Genomic DNA, 10,280 nt, shown 5'->3' with positions numbered 1-10,280 from the left:
CAACATACAATAGAATTATTGTCCCAAAGAATATGATTAGTAGAGTATTGGTATAGTCCCCTTCTTAAATTTACTTATTCTCCCTATATTGGGGTTGTACCAATTTGGGGAGGCAAGGTAATCCATTTTCTGAAATTCCTAGCTTTATTTCCTAGATTACACAGATTATTTGCATAGTTGAATTTGAATAGCCTTATACTTATATTTCTCAATTAGCTACAATTACATTGTGATTCATTATATCATTTTCCAAATTATCATAAGAATATTTTAGTAAAAGCATTTACTACTTTCCTTTTTCACGGGTAGAAACCTGAAGCTTCTCATCTGAGAGTAACATGACAAACAATTAGAATATTTGAAATAAAATCTACTTTTCCTCATTATCATTCAACACTAGAAAAGGCCTCCCATCTATTACTCAAATGATTCTCTGAGAAATATACACAATAATTTTACTCTGATTCTTTGAATATCTGTTACAGTATGATACATATGAAGAGTCATATGCATGGGTCAGATGTGTATATTCCTCAATACTGCTTCTCTTTTCAGCAAAGGAAGAAAATGGATTTTATATGATTAAACATTTTTTATAATTTAAGATTTCTGAGAGGTTTGAATACATTATCTTATACCTCTGACGTGTGTTTGTTTCCAGGATAATTTAAACATGGATTTTTGTTTTTTTCTTTTTTCTCTCTCCTCTCCCTCACTCCTTTTTCTGAGGAGCGTATCTCCACATCAGTACCAGGACACATCAGGAAGGACTAGTATAGTTTCCCATTATAATACTCTTAGTTTTTTGAAATTAGGAATTCAAAATATTAATTAATTAATTAATGTAAAGATAAATAATTTGTTTTAAAAGTATTAACCGCATTTTATAAAATCATGCTTTTAATTTAATTTTGTTACCTAGTAAAATATTTCTTAACATCATTGAATCACATTGCTTAGGTACTCCAGCAAACTAAAACATACTTTGGAATTTTAGAAATAAAAAATATGGGTTGACAAATATGACCATTTGTTCTTGAAAATAGAATATACATGATTTTAATTTATTTTTATTTTCTATAGTGTAATAACATTTTCAGGAACAATCAATTCCAGCTATTCTGTTTTGTAGTCACGCAAAGTTGTACACAGTTTTATATTCAGAAAGTTAGTGTGTGTGTACTGTATGTGAGCATGTGTGCTATTGAAATTACTTACAGGTGAACTATGAAGAAAGATCAACCTTTCAGACTTCTGCATGGAATGTCTGCACAAGTGTACCAGATTACTTTTATTTCTCCATTGTATGTATACATTGAAACTAGATGCAGGAAACTACTGAGGAGGTTAGAAACTGGTCATCAATATATAGAGTTTGGCTTTATTCATCTCTATATCCCTATTTCCCCAAATCTTAAATCCTATGCTACCAGCCAAACCTTCTGAGGAAGGAATGTGTTGAATAGACCTAGTGCAATCTAAATTATGATAGAAAGGAACTATATCATTGAGTACACTTACCAAGGAAATGGACTTTAAATTTATCTTGAAAATGATAATTCATAAACTCATTAGTAAACATTTACAAGTTCTATTCTTCTTCACTTTCTATAAATTTAAAACAGTTATTTTCAGGAAAAAATCCATCTTGTTGGTGATGATCCTAAAATGTTAATATTTATAAATATTTACAAATAGAGTGAAAGAACAAGGAGTATGATACTCTCAGGTACATTGATTATGGTTTATGTATACCAAATACAGAAGAAAACAAAAAAGAAGATTAACAGAGAGTTAGATAATTATTTGCTAACTAGAGGAGAGATAAGACTGAGAATTCTGGAAGAAACTGAAGAGAAAATTCAAAGGAAATCTTGAAGTTCAGAGCAAATGTATAAAAGTAAAGTAGAAACAAATCATGAACGTAGACTAAAATGATGTCAGAACTAACACAACAAATGGCACATGGAGATTCAATAAACATCAAGTGAGAGAGTAAATTAATATGTGATAGTAATCCGATAATTTTAGCAGAAAAATTTTTTTGAAAAGACACACAAGAAAGAACCAAGTATAGAACTCTCCTATCTTAAATATTGAGTTATATAAAAAGAAAGAAAAAATATAAAGCAAAAAAACAAAGGAAGAGATTTTGAATAGTCATTAGAAAGCAATATAAAAATAATTAATACATTTCCAAGTCAATTTACAAATGAAGATAAATTGAAGATTTTGGCAAAATAGAGGATAAAATCAAGAACGTTAAAATATCAGCTAGGAAAATATTTTTATAAAGGAACTCTATGCATGTCAATAAAATATAATTTATAGCCTACAAAAAATAGGACATTAATGACAATTCGGGGCCACCATTTACTACATCTCAAATAAGAAATGACACTTTTAGAATTTTCCAGGCAAGAGAGAGTTTTCACTCAAAACAATGTTGTGGTAAAGAAGAGATTACAAAGATGTCAATCATCATGATGATAAGTCAAAGCTGGGTAGAAATTGAAATTGGAGGGGGCACCAAGCCATGTGGTAAAGAGAAATGTCCAATTGAGACTTGTTTATGAAGAGCCACTAAACTTATATTTGACGTAGCGATATCCCTCCTGAGAATTTATCATAAGAATATGAAGCAAATAAAGTGAATATTAAGTAATAGTTATCCATATTAAACGATGAAGATTAGTGATATCTAAAGATCTTTAGAGTTTAAGTAGGAAAAAATCCAAAATGTTATGTATACAAAAATTAAACCTCATATGTCTGAATAAATTCTGGAATGCAAAATGAAACATTGAACTTAAGTAAGTGTACATATACAGGCACATTTATTAAATAGATTGACAGAGATATATAAATTATTTTGAGTTGAAATATATTTTGGGAGCCTAGCATTTTTATAGTAAATGTATCACCTGCTTGTTATAATAGAAATTGAGCAAAAGGACGATAAAAATTAAGAACGTTGGGCTTCCCTGGTGGCGCAGTGGTTGAGAATCTGCCTGCCAATGCAGGGGACACGGGTTCGAGCCCTGGTCTGGGAAGATCCCACATGCCGCGGAGCAACTGGGCCCGTGAGCCACAATTACTGAGCCTGCGCGTCTGGAACCTGTGCTCCGCAACAAGAGAGGCCGCGATGGTGAGAGGCCCGCGCACCGCGATGAAGAGTGGCCCCCGCTTGCCACAACTAGAGAAAGCCCTCGCACAGAAACGAAGACCCAACACAGCCATAAATAAATAAATAAATAAATAAATAATAAATTAAAAAAAAAAAAATTAAGAACGTCTATAATACTCTTAGCTAGAGATATAACCACAATTAACTTTTAATGTATTTTTCTTTTAATCATATTGTAGGTAGATGATAGATAGATAGATAATAGATAGATTTTTCTCTTTACATCTTATACACAGCACTAGAAACATCCTATTATGCTGTCTTTTTATTTGCAATATGATAATGGTTATTTTTATTGTCATTAAAATTCTGATATTTAGTGACTATAATATTTCTAATCATTTTTCTCTTAATCAAAATTTAAGTTGTGTCCATTGTTTTGCTCCTTTTTGTGTTGTAAAACACCCTATTTTACTCTGAAATGGCAAGATGGTGATACCAGGAATCTTGATACAAGTATGTTTTGTTCTCTAACTGTTGGGTAAAAAGAACTGATGAGCGATGAAGAGAGAGAGAACATGAAGATGGCATGGTATCTATTTCCTATCCTTGCTTCAAGAACCTAGATCTGAACCTAGTTCCTTATAGGAGGAACTATCACAAGAATATGACGTTTGAGCTAAGAAATGAGTAGCAGGAAGGAGGCAATATGCAATAACCTGGGAGGAGCCTGGAACAGCATGTGTTGAAGCCTTGAGATAAGAACCAGCCTATGGTGTTTGAAGACCCAAAAGGCCAGTGTATCTGGTGAGGAGGGGGTAAGTAGGAGAGAGTAAGAAAGATGTGGGAAAGGTAGGCATAGGCCATTTCAGGTAAGGTGTTTAGGGTTACAGAAATGAGAATATATTCTTTCTAGCTGTAATGGAAAACAGAAAAGAGATATAAGTTGGTTCATATTTAAAATAATGTCTCTATTTGATGATAGTTTAGACATTTGAAAAAAATTTACACAGTGCTAAAAATCTTTAAAAATGATAATTAAAGGAGAATCACTTATTCAAAAAGAATAAAAACTTAAGGCATGTGCAGATGTAGGAAGAAAATATGTTTCCTGTGAAAGGAGAATAAAAATTGGTGGGGTTTTTTTGCCTAATAATTCCTCACTTAACAATATGGCCCACAAATGCAGCTCAAATGGAAAAAATAACTATTTTTCACACCTATTAAAAAAAATTTAGAGTTAAACGAAAAAGATTTCCTAGCAATTAGAAAATATCCATACAATTTCTTACTTTAATTAAAATGATAAATAATTAGAAATGCCTGTGTAAATAAACATAAAGGGAACAAAGATGAGTATAAATAAGATTATGATCTGCTTAAAACAACTGGAAAAGTGTAGATAGAGTCTTGAAGCTGCTAGTGATATACATTCTTTTTCTTTTTTTTTGTGGTAAAAATATCTAAGTATTTAATAAACAATATTATAACAGATATGGAGAATAGTCACATTGAAGAAAATAATTAAATGATATAGACCTGAGCATGAATGCAGATTCTTTTGGCAGAGCAGAAGTTATACTACCATGGGTTGTGGATACAAGTGTCTAAAGTGTTAGAATATATACAAAAACATATACTGAATAAATAATGGTAATTTGAGCTTATTTCTTTATAAAGAATTGTCAAATTTTGGGAGAAAGTGTGGTGATTGATCTTGATATATTTAAATAACTTTTGTAATGGATCTGTGACTCACAAAAAAGAAATTTTATGCCAAAGACTTTAAATATATAACTCAGAGAAGAGGATGGATGGGGTTTTCTTCTTCCCAGTGAAAAGTTAATTCTATGACTTCTGAGGACAGCTCTTCCTCATAATGTGGCTGGGAAATGCAGCCTAGGACTAATTATCTGGAAGAAATATGTATTCCATTCGTCCTGGGCCCTCCTAATTAAAGCTTGAATTGCTTAATTCTTTTATCTCCATAATGTTCCTTGCCATCACTAGCCTTCTTATCCATTCTAGAGTAACCTTCTAAAGACACTTTGCAGGTTTGGGTGCTTTCTGTGGTTCAGTTAGTCAGGAACAGAGTGAGCATGTGTTCCACAGGCTACAGGTTAAGTGCCGTTTCTACTCTTTTGGACTCTTCCAGCCTTGTTTCTTCAAATATAAGGATGCAATAAAAAATATTACTTTGGGTGAAAATGTGTTCTTCCAAAAAATGTGTTCAAGTACTAATCCCCAGTACCTTAGAATGTGACTTTATTTGGAAATACGGTCTTTACAGAGGTAATCAATTTAAAAAGAGGTCCTATACAAGCCAATGAATGGCAAAGATTGCCTGCAAATAATGAGAAGCTAGGAGAGAGGGATGGAACAGATTCTCCCTCACAGCCCTCAGAAGGAACTACTCCTATTGACACCTTGATCTTGGACTGCTAGCCTCTAGAACTGTGAGACAATAAATTTCTGTTGTTTTAAACTACCTAGTTTGTGGTACTTTGTCACAGTAGCCTTAGGAAACTAATACAATGTGTTTTTAAGAGGAAGTGGATAGGCACCGTCACATTAATCACTGATGAATTATTTTAGTGCCCTCAATACTCTTTCCATGCTTGTATTAACCATCTAATCACAGTTTTTAATTAAATTTTTGATTATTTTAGAGATATGATCTGGGAATTAGTGGCTTTGAGTAGCTGCCATAAATCATAGAAGATACTATCATAAGTAAGCAACATGTTAATTGCTAATCTGTCTCTTGATTATTATTGTCTAGATGTTTTTTTCTGCAATATTATTCAGTTATTAAAAAGTATTTTGAGGACCTACTATGTTCAACATTGTACTAAAACTTGGAATGGTGAACTATTCCTACTTCCTTTCATAGAAATGATGAGGTAGGGCACAATATCTGAACTGTTCATGTCTATGCAAATGCATAGCTGTACCAGTGACAAGAGTTGCACTTTCCACCCAAGGTATCTCCCGTTATCCTCAGTAACTACTTACAATGTCCCAGAACTTCATCTTAGTGCAGTAATTTGCATCCATTCATCCTACTTTAAAAAAAAATTCCTGGTAGGCAAGAATTAATACATTTTAATTTTCTAGAAAGCATATCAACAATATACATTTTCTGAATTGGATCCTATTTATATCTTCTATCATTTATAAGATAGTTTCCCATAGTTTTGCATGTCACTTCTTTTGTTTAACTTACATTATGCCAGTGAAAATCAAAAAAGTTTCATGCACCTTTGGCTATGGAATCGGGGTGACAGCGGGTGATGCCGAAATCTCAGCCTCTGTGCACTGGTGCTGAATTGAATCTCAGAGACAGAGTTTTGGGGGAAATAGAAAAGAATAGCTTTATTGCTTTGCCAGGCAAAGGGGGATGCAGTGTGCTGTTGCCCTCCAAACGGTGTGTCCGGATTGGAGAGGATTTGGTGAGGAGTTTTATAGTAATGGTTCAAGGGCAGGGTTGTGATAAGGTGCAGGGCCTGCCCTCCTTTAATCCGGCCTCAGGTGGTCTCCTGATGAGCTTCGAGTTTATCAAGCTGTGACCTTCTCTCCTGAACATCTTCCATTTGGTGGGAGTTTTAGTTCTGCAGAAAAACTTAAAGATATTGTTATGTGTATCCCTTGAGGTAGAGCCAGGACCCTACCCCAAGGCTGCACTATTGTTTCTTTAATGCTCCTCCCTTGTCTTCCCAGAATTCATGGTAGAGTTGGAGGAATGGGAGGTTTGAACAATTAGGATTTTCATTGGCTCCTCATGGGCACCATGAGGAACCCGTATTCTTATTCTTGATTTCTTCTCTGGAGATTTCCTTTCTTTCATGTGTGATAGCAATTGCAATTCATTATCAAAAAAACTAGGATTCAGAAAAAGAAATGTCACCTTAAAAAGATGACTCATATTTTAGAATTCAAAAATGGGGAAGTTATGATATTAAAAATGATGGTAATCAGTAAAACAAGTTAAAACGGTGATAAGCATGAATTGTTTTGATGAATGTGGTCATGGATAAGATTATGATTAGTGCTTTTTTTTAACATCTTTATTGAAGTAAAATTGCTTTACAATGGTGTGTTAGTTTCTGCTGTATAAAAAAGTGAATCAGCTATATGTATATATGTATATATCCCCATATCCTCTCCCACATGTGTCTCCCTCCCACCCTCCCTATCCCACCCCTCTAGGTGGTCACAAAGCACCAAGCTGATCTCCCTGTGCTATGCAGCTGCTTCCCACTAGCTATCTATTTTCCATTTGGTAGTGTATTTATGTCAATGCTACTCTCTCACTTCGTCCCAGCCTACCCTTCTCCCTCCCCGTGTCCTCAAGTCCATTCTCTACATCTGCGACTTTATTCCTGTCCTGCCCCTAGGTTCATCAGAACCATTTTTTTTTTTTTTTTAAGATTCTATATACATGTGTTAGCATACGGTATTAGTTTTCCTCTTTCTGACTTACTTCACTCTGTATGACAGACTCTAGGTCCATCCACCTCACTACAAATAACTCGATTTCATTTCTTTTTATGGCTGAGTAATATTCCATTGTGTATATGTGCCACATCTTCTTATCCATTCATTTGTCGATGGACACTTATGTTGCTTCCAAGTCCTGGCTATTGTAAATAGTGCTGCAATGAACATTGTGGTACATGTGTCTTTTTGAATAAAGGTTTTGTCAGGGTATATGCAGAGTAGTGGGATTGCTGGGTCATATGATAGTTCTATTTTTAGTTTTTTTTTTTTTTTTTTTAAAGTGGGATGAATATCAGGAGTCCCACTTTTTTATTTATTTATTTATTTATTTATGGCTGTGTTGGGTCTTCGTTTCTGTGTGAGGGCTTTCTCTATTTGCGGCAAGTGGGGGCCACTCTTCATCGCGGTGCGCGGGCCTCTCACCATCGCGGCCTCTCTTGTTGCGGAGAACAGGCTCCAGACGCGCAGGCTCAGTAATTGTGGCTCACGGGCCCAGCTGCTCTGCGGCATGTGGGATCTTCCCAGACCAGGGCTCGAACCCGTGTGCCCTGCATTAGCAGGCAGATTCTCAACCACTGCGCCACCAGGGAAGCCCTATTTTTAGTTTTTTAAGGAACTTCCATACTGTTCTCCATAGTGGCTGTATCAATGTACATTCCCACCAACAGGGCAAGAGGGTTCCCTTTTCTCCACACCCTCTCCAGCATTTATTGTTTCTAGATCTTTTGATAATGGCCATTCTGACCAATGTGAGGCGATATCTCATTGTGGTTTTGATTTACATTTCTCTAATGATTAGTGATGTTGAGCATCCTTTCATGTGTTTGTTGGCAATCTGTATCTCTTCTTTGGAGAAATGTCTATTTAGGTCTTCTGCCCATTTTTGGATTGGGTTGTTTGCTTTTTTTGATATTGAGTGACTTTTAAAAATAAGATCTTTTTGTCCTCACTTTGGTAGCACATATACTAAAATTGGATCAATACAGAGTTTAACATGACCCCTGCTCAATGTTAACATGCAGATTCATAAAGAATTCTATATTTTGTGATGAGAGTTAACAATACTGTATTGTATATGTGAAGTTTGCAGAGGATAGAGCTTCAATTAATCTTCTTACCACACACACACACACACACACACACACAGAATGGTAACTATATAGAAGTGATGTATAGGTTAATTAGCCTGATTGTAATGCTTTTTTTTACAATGTATATATATATCAAAAAATTATTTTGTACCTTAATTATATACAATTTTTATATGTCAAAGGTATGTCAATAAAGCTATGTGAAATTTTAAAAAATAAGTTTTTTAAGGTAGGGTTTATTGTTTAGAACATTTACTCTTTCTAAAATCTCATGGATTACTCATTCTAAAAATCAGACACTACAAACAAAAAAGACAAAATTAATGTTCATCCTGTATGAGATATTGTGTATGCTACTGTGAATCTGTGTTGATAAAAAAATATAAGTTGTAATTAGTAATTTTTATTTTTTAAAAAACATATTTCTAATTTTCATTTTCCTCTTTATGTGACACCACTTTCACTGCAGTAAAGAAAAAAATTTATATAAATATTTTTGTCAATTGGAAAAATCTGATTTAATATTTTGTGAATGACCAATTCTCTGTCATTCATGCACACTTCTGAGACAAATCTAGAATGAGAAGATTGTTATTTTCTTTGATGACAGATCTTACCTCTATTGACGATTGTTCTAGTCTTTTTCTCTTAAATTTCAGAAACTCCAGAAACCTTTGATTCATTTCCAGGTATCAGTAAAGTGTTAGAGGAAAGGAAACAATAATTCCAAATGTCCTGAAAACTATCTTTTGTCTAAAAAATTCAAAATCCAATAAATCTCCCAGAACAGATGCTGAGGGCAGAATTGAGAAGAGCATCTCAGTGCTTCCACAAATTTACAGATGTAGGTATGTAGTCTTTTCTCTATTAATATGTGAGTTTTAGTAGATGGCTGGATGAGAACTGAGAGCTCAATTACTCTGGCTGTAGGAGTTTGATTGCTGATGGCTCTCAACTCAATCCCTCTCCAGGAACTGTCTTCAACTCAAAAGATCTGCTTTGCCTAAATCCATGCCTCCTTTCCAGGGCAGCTTGCATCTGAGGACTGGTTTATAGGAGTTCGTAAAAGACAACTTCCTTGTCATAAGACAGGATGATTGTGTGAGACCATCCCAGCTGGAGAACTCCCCAAGCGGTGTGCTAAAACCTTTATTGGAATTGCCTTGCAGTTCTCCTTCTTGCCCTGCTCAACCCTACTCCCCTTCTCCCTCATAACTGATCCAATAATCTTATTGTACGGAAATCTCAGAGTCAGTTTCCCAGAGAAACTTCCCTGTGACATAGCTGTGTAGATACACGATTAAAGTACAAATGTATGTTCATACCACGTGTTGGGTTGGCCAAAAGTTCATTCGTTGATTTTTCCGTAAGATGGCTCTAATAGTGCTTAGTTGTCTTTAACTTCATTCGAAACAATTTTGTTAGATTGTATTGTGACCCCTGTCATATCAGCGTGCATTAAAAAAAAAAAAAAACAAACATCAAAATTGGTGAATTTTTGTGTAGCCATTTAAATATTGAAGATGGAAGAAAAAAGCAACATTTTCAGCATATTATGCTTT

General features: G+C 34.4%; 1 non-coding gene across 1 annotated transcript; it reads left to right on the top strand.

Annotated features, from left to right (window-relative positions):
* The first annotated feature begins 8,569 nt into the window (after nt 1-8,569).
* On the top strand, nt 8,570-8,673 carry LOC132365598 (U6 spliceosomal RNA). The gene has a single exon (XR_009503130.1). It is a non-coding gene; the product is annotated as a U6 spliceosomal RNA (small nuclear RNA).
* Nucleotides 8,674-10,280: the final 1,607 nt, after the last annotated feature.

Source organism: Balaenoptera ricei, chromosome 4 (genome assembly GCF_028023285.1).
Source record: "Balaenoptera ricei isolate mBalRic1 chromosome 4, mBalRic1.hap2, whole genome shotgun sequence".
Taxonomy (NCBI): domain Eukaryota; kingdom Metazoa; phylum Chordata; class Mammalia; order Artiodactyla; family Balaenopteridae; genus Balaenoptera; species Balaenoptera ricei.
The sequence above is the reverse complement of the archived record's forward strand: the minus strand, read 5'-3'. Positions and strand labels throughout refer to the sequence as shown.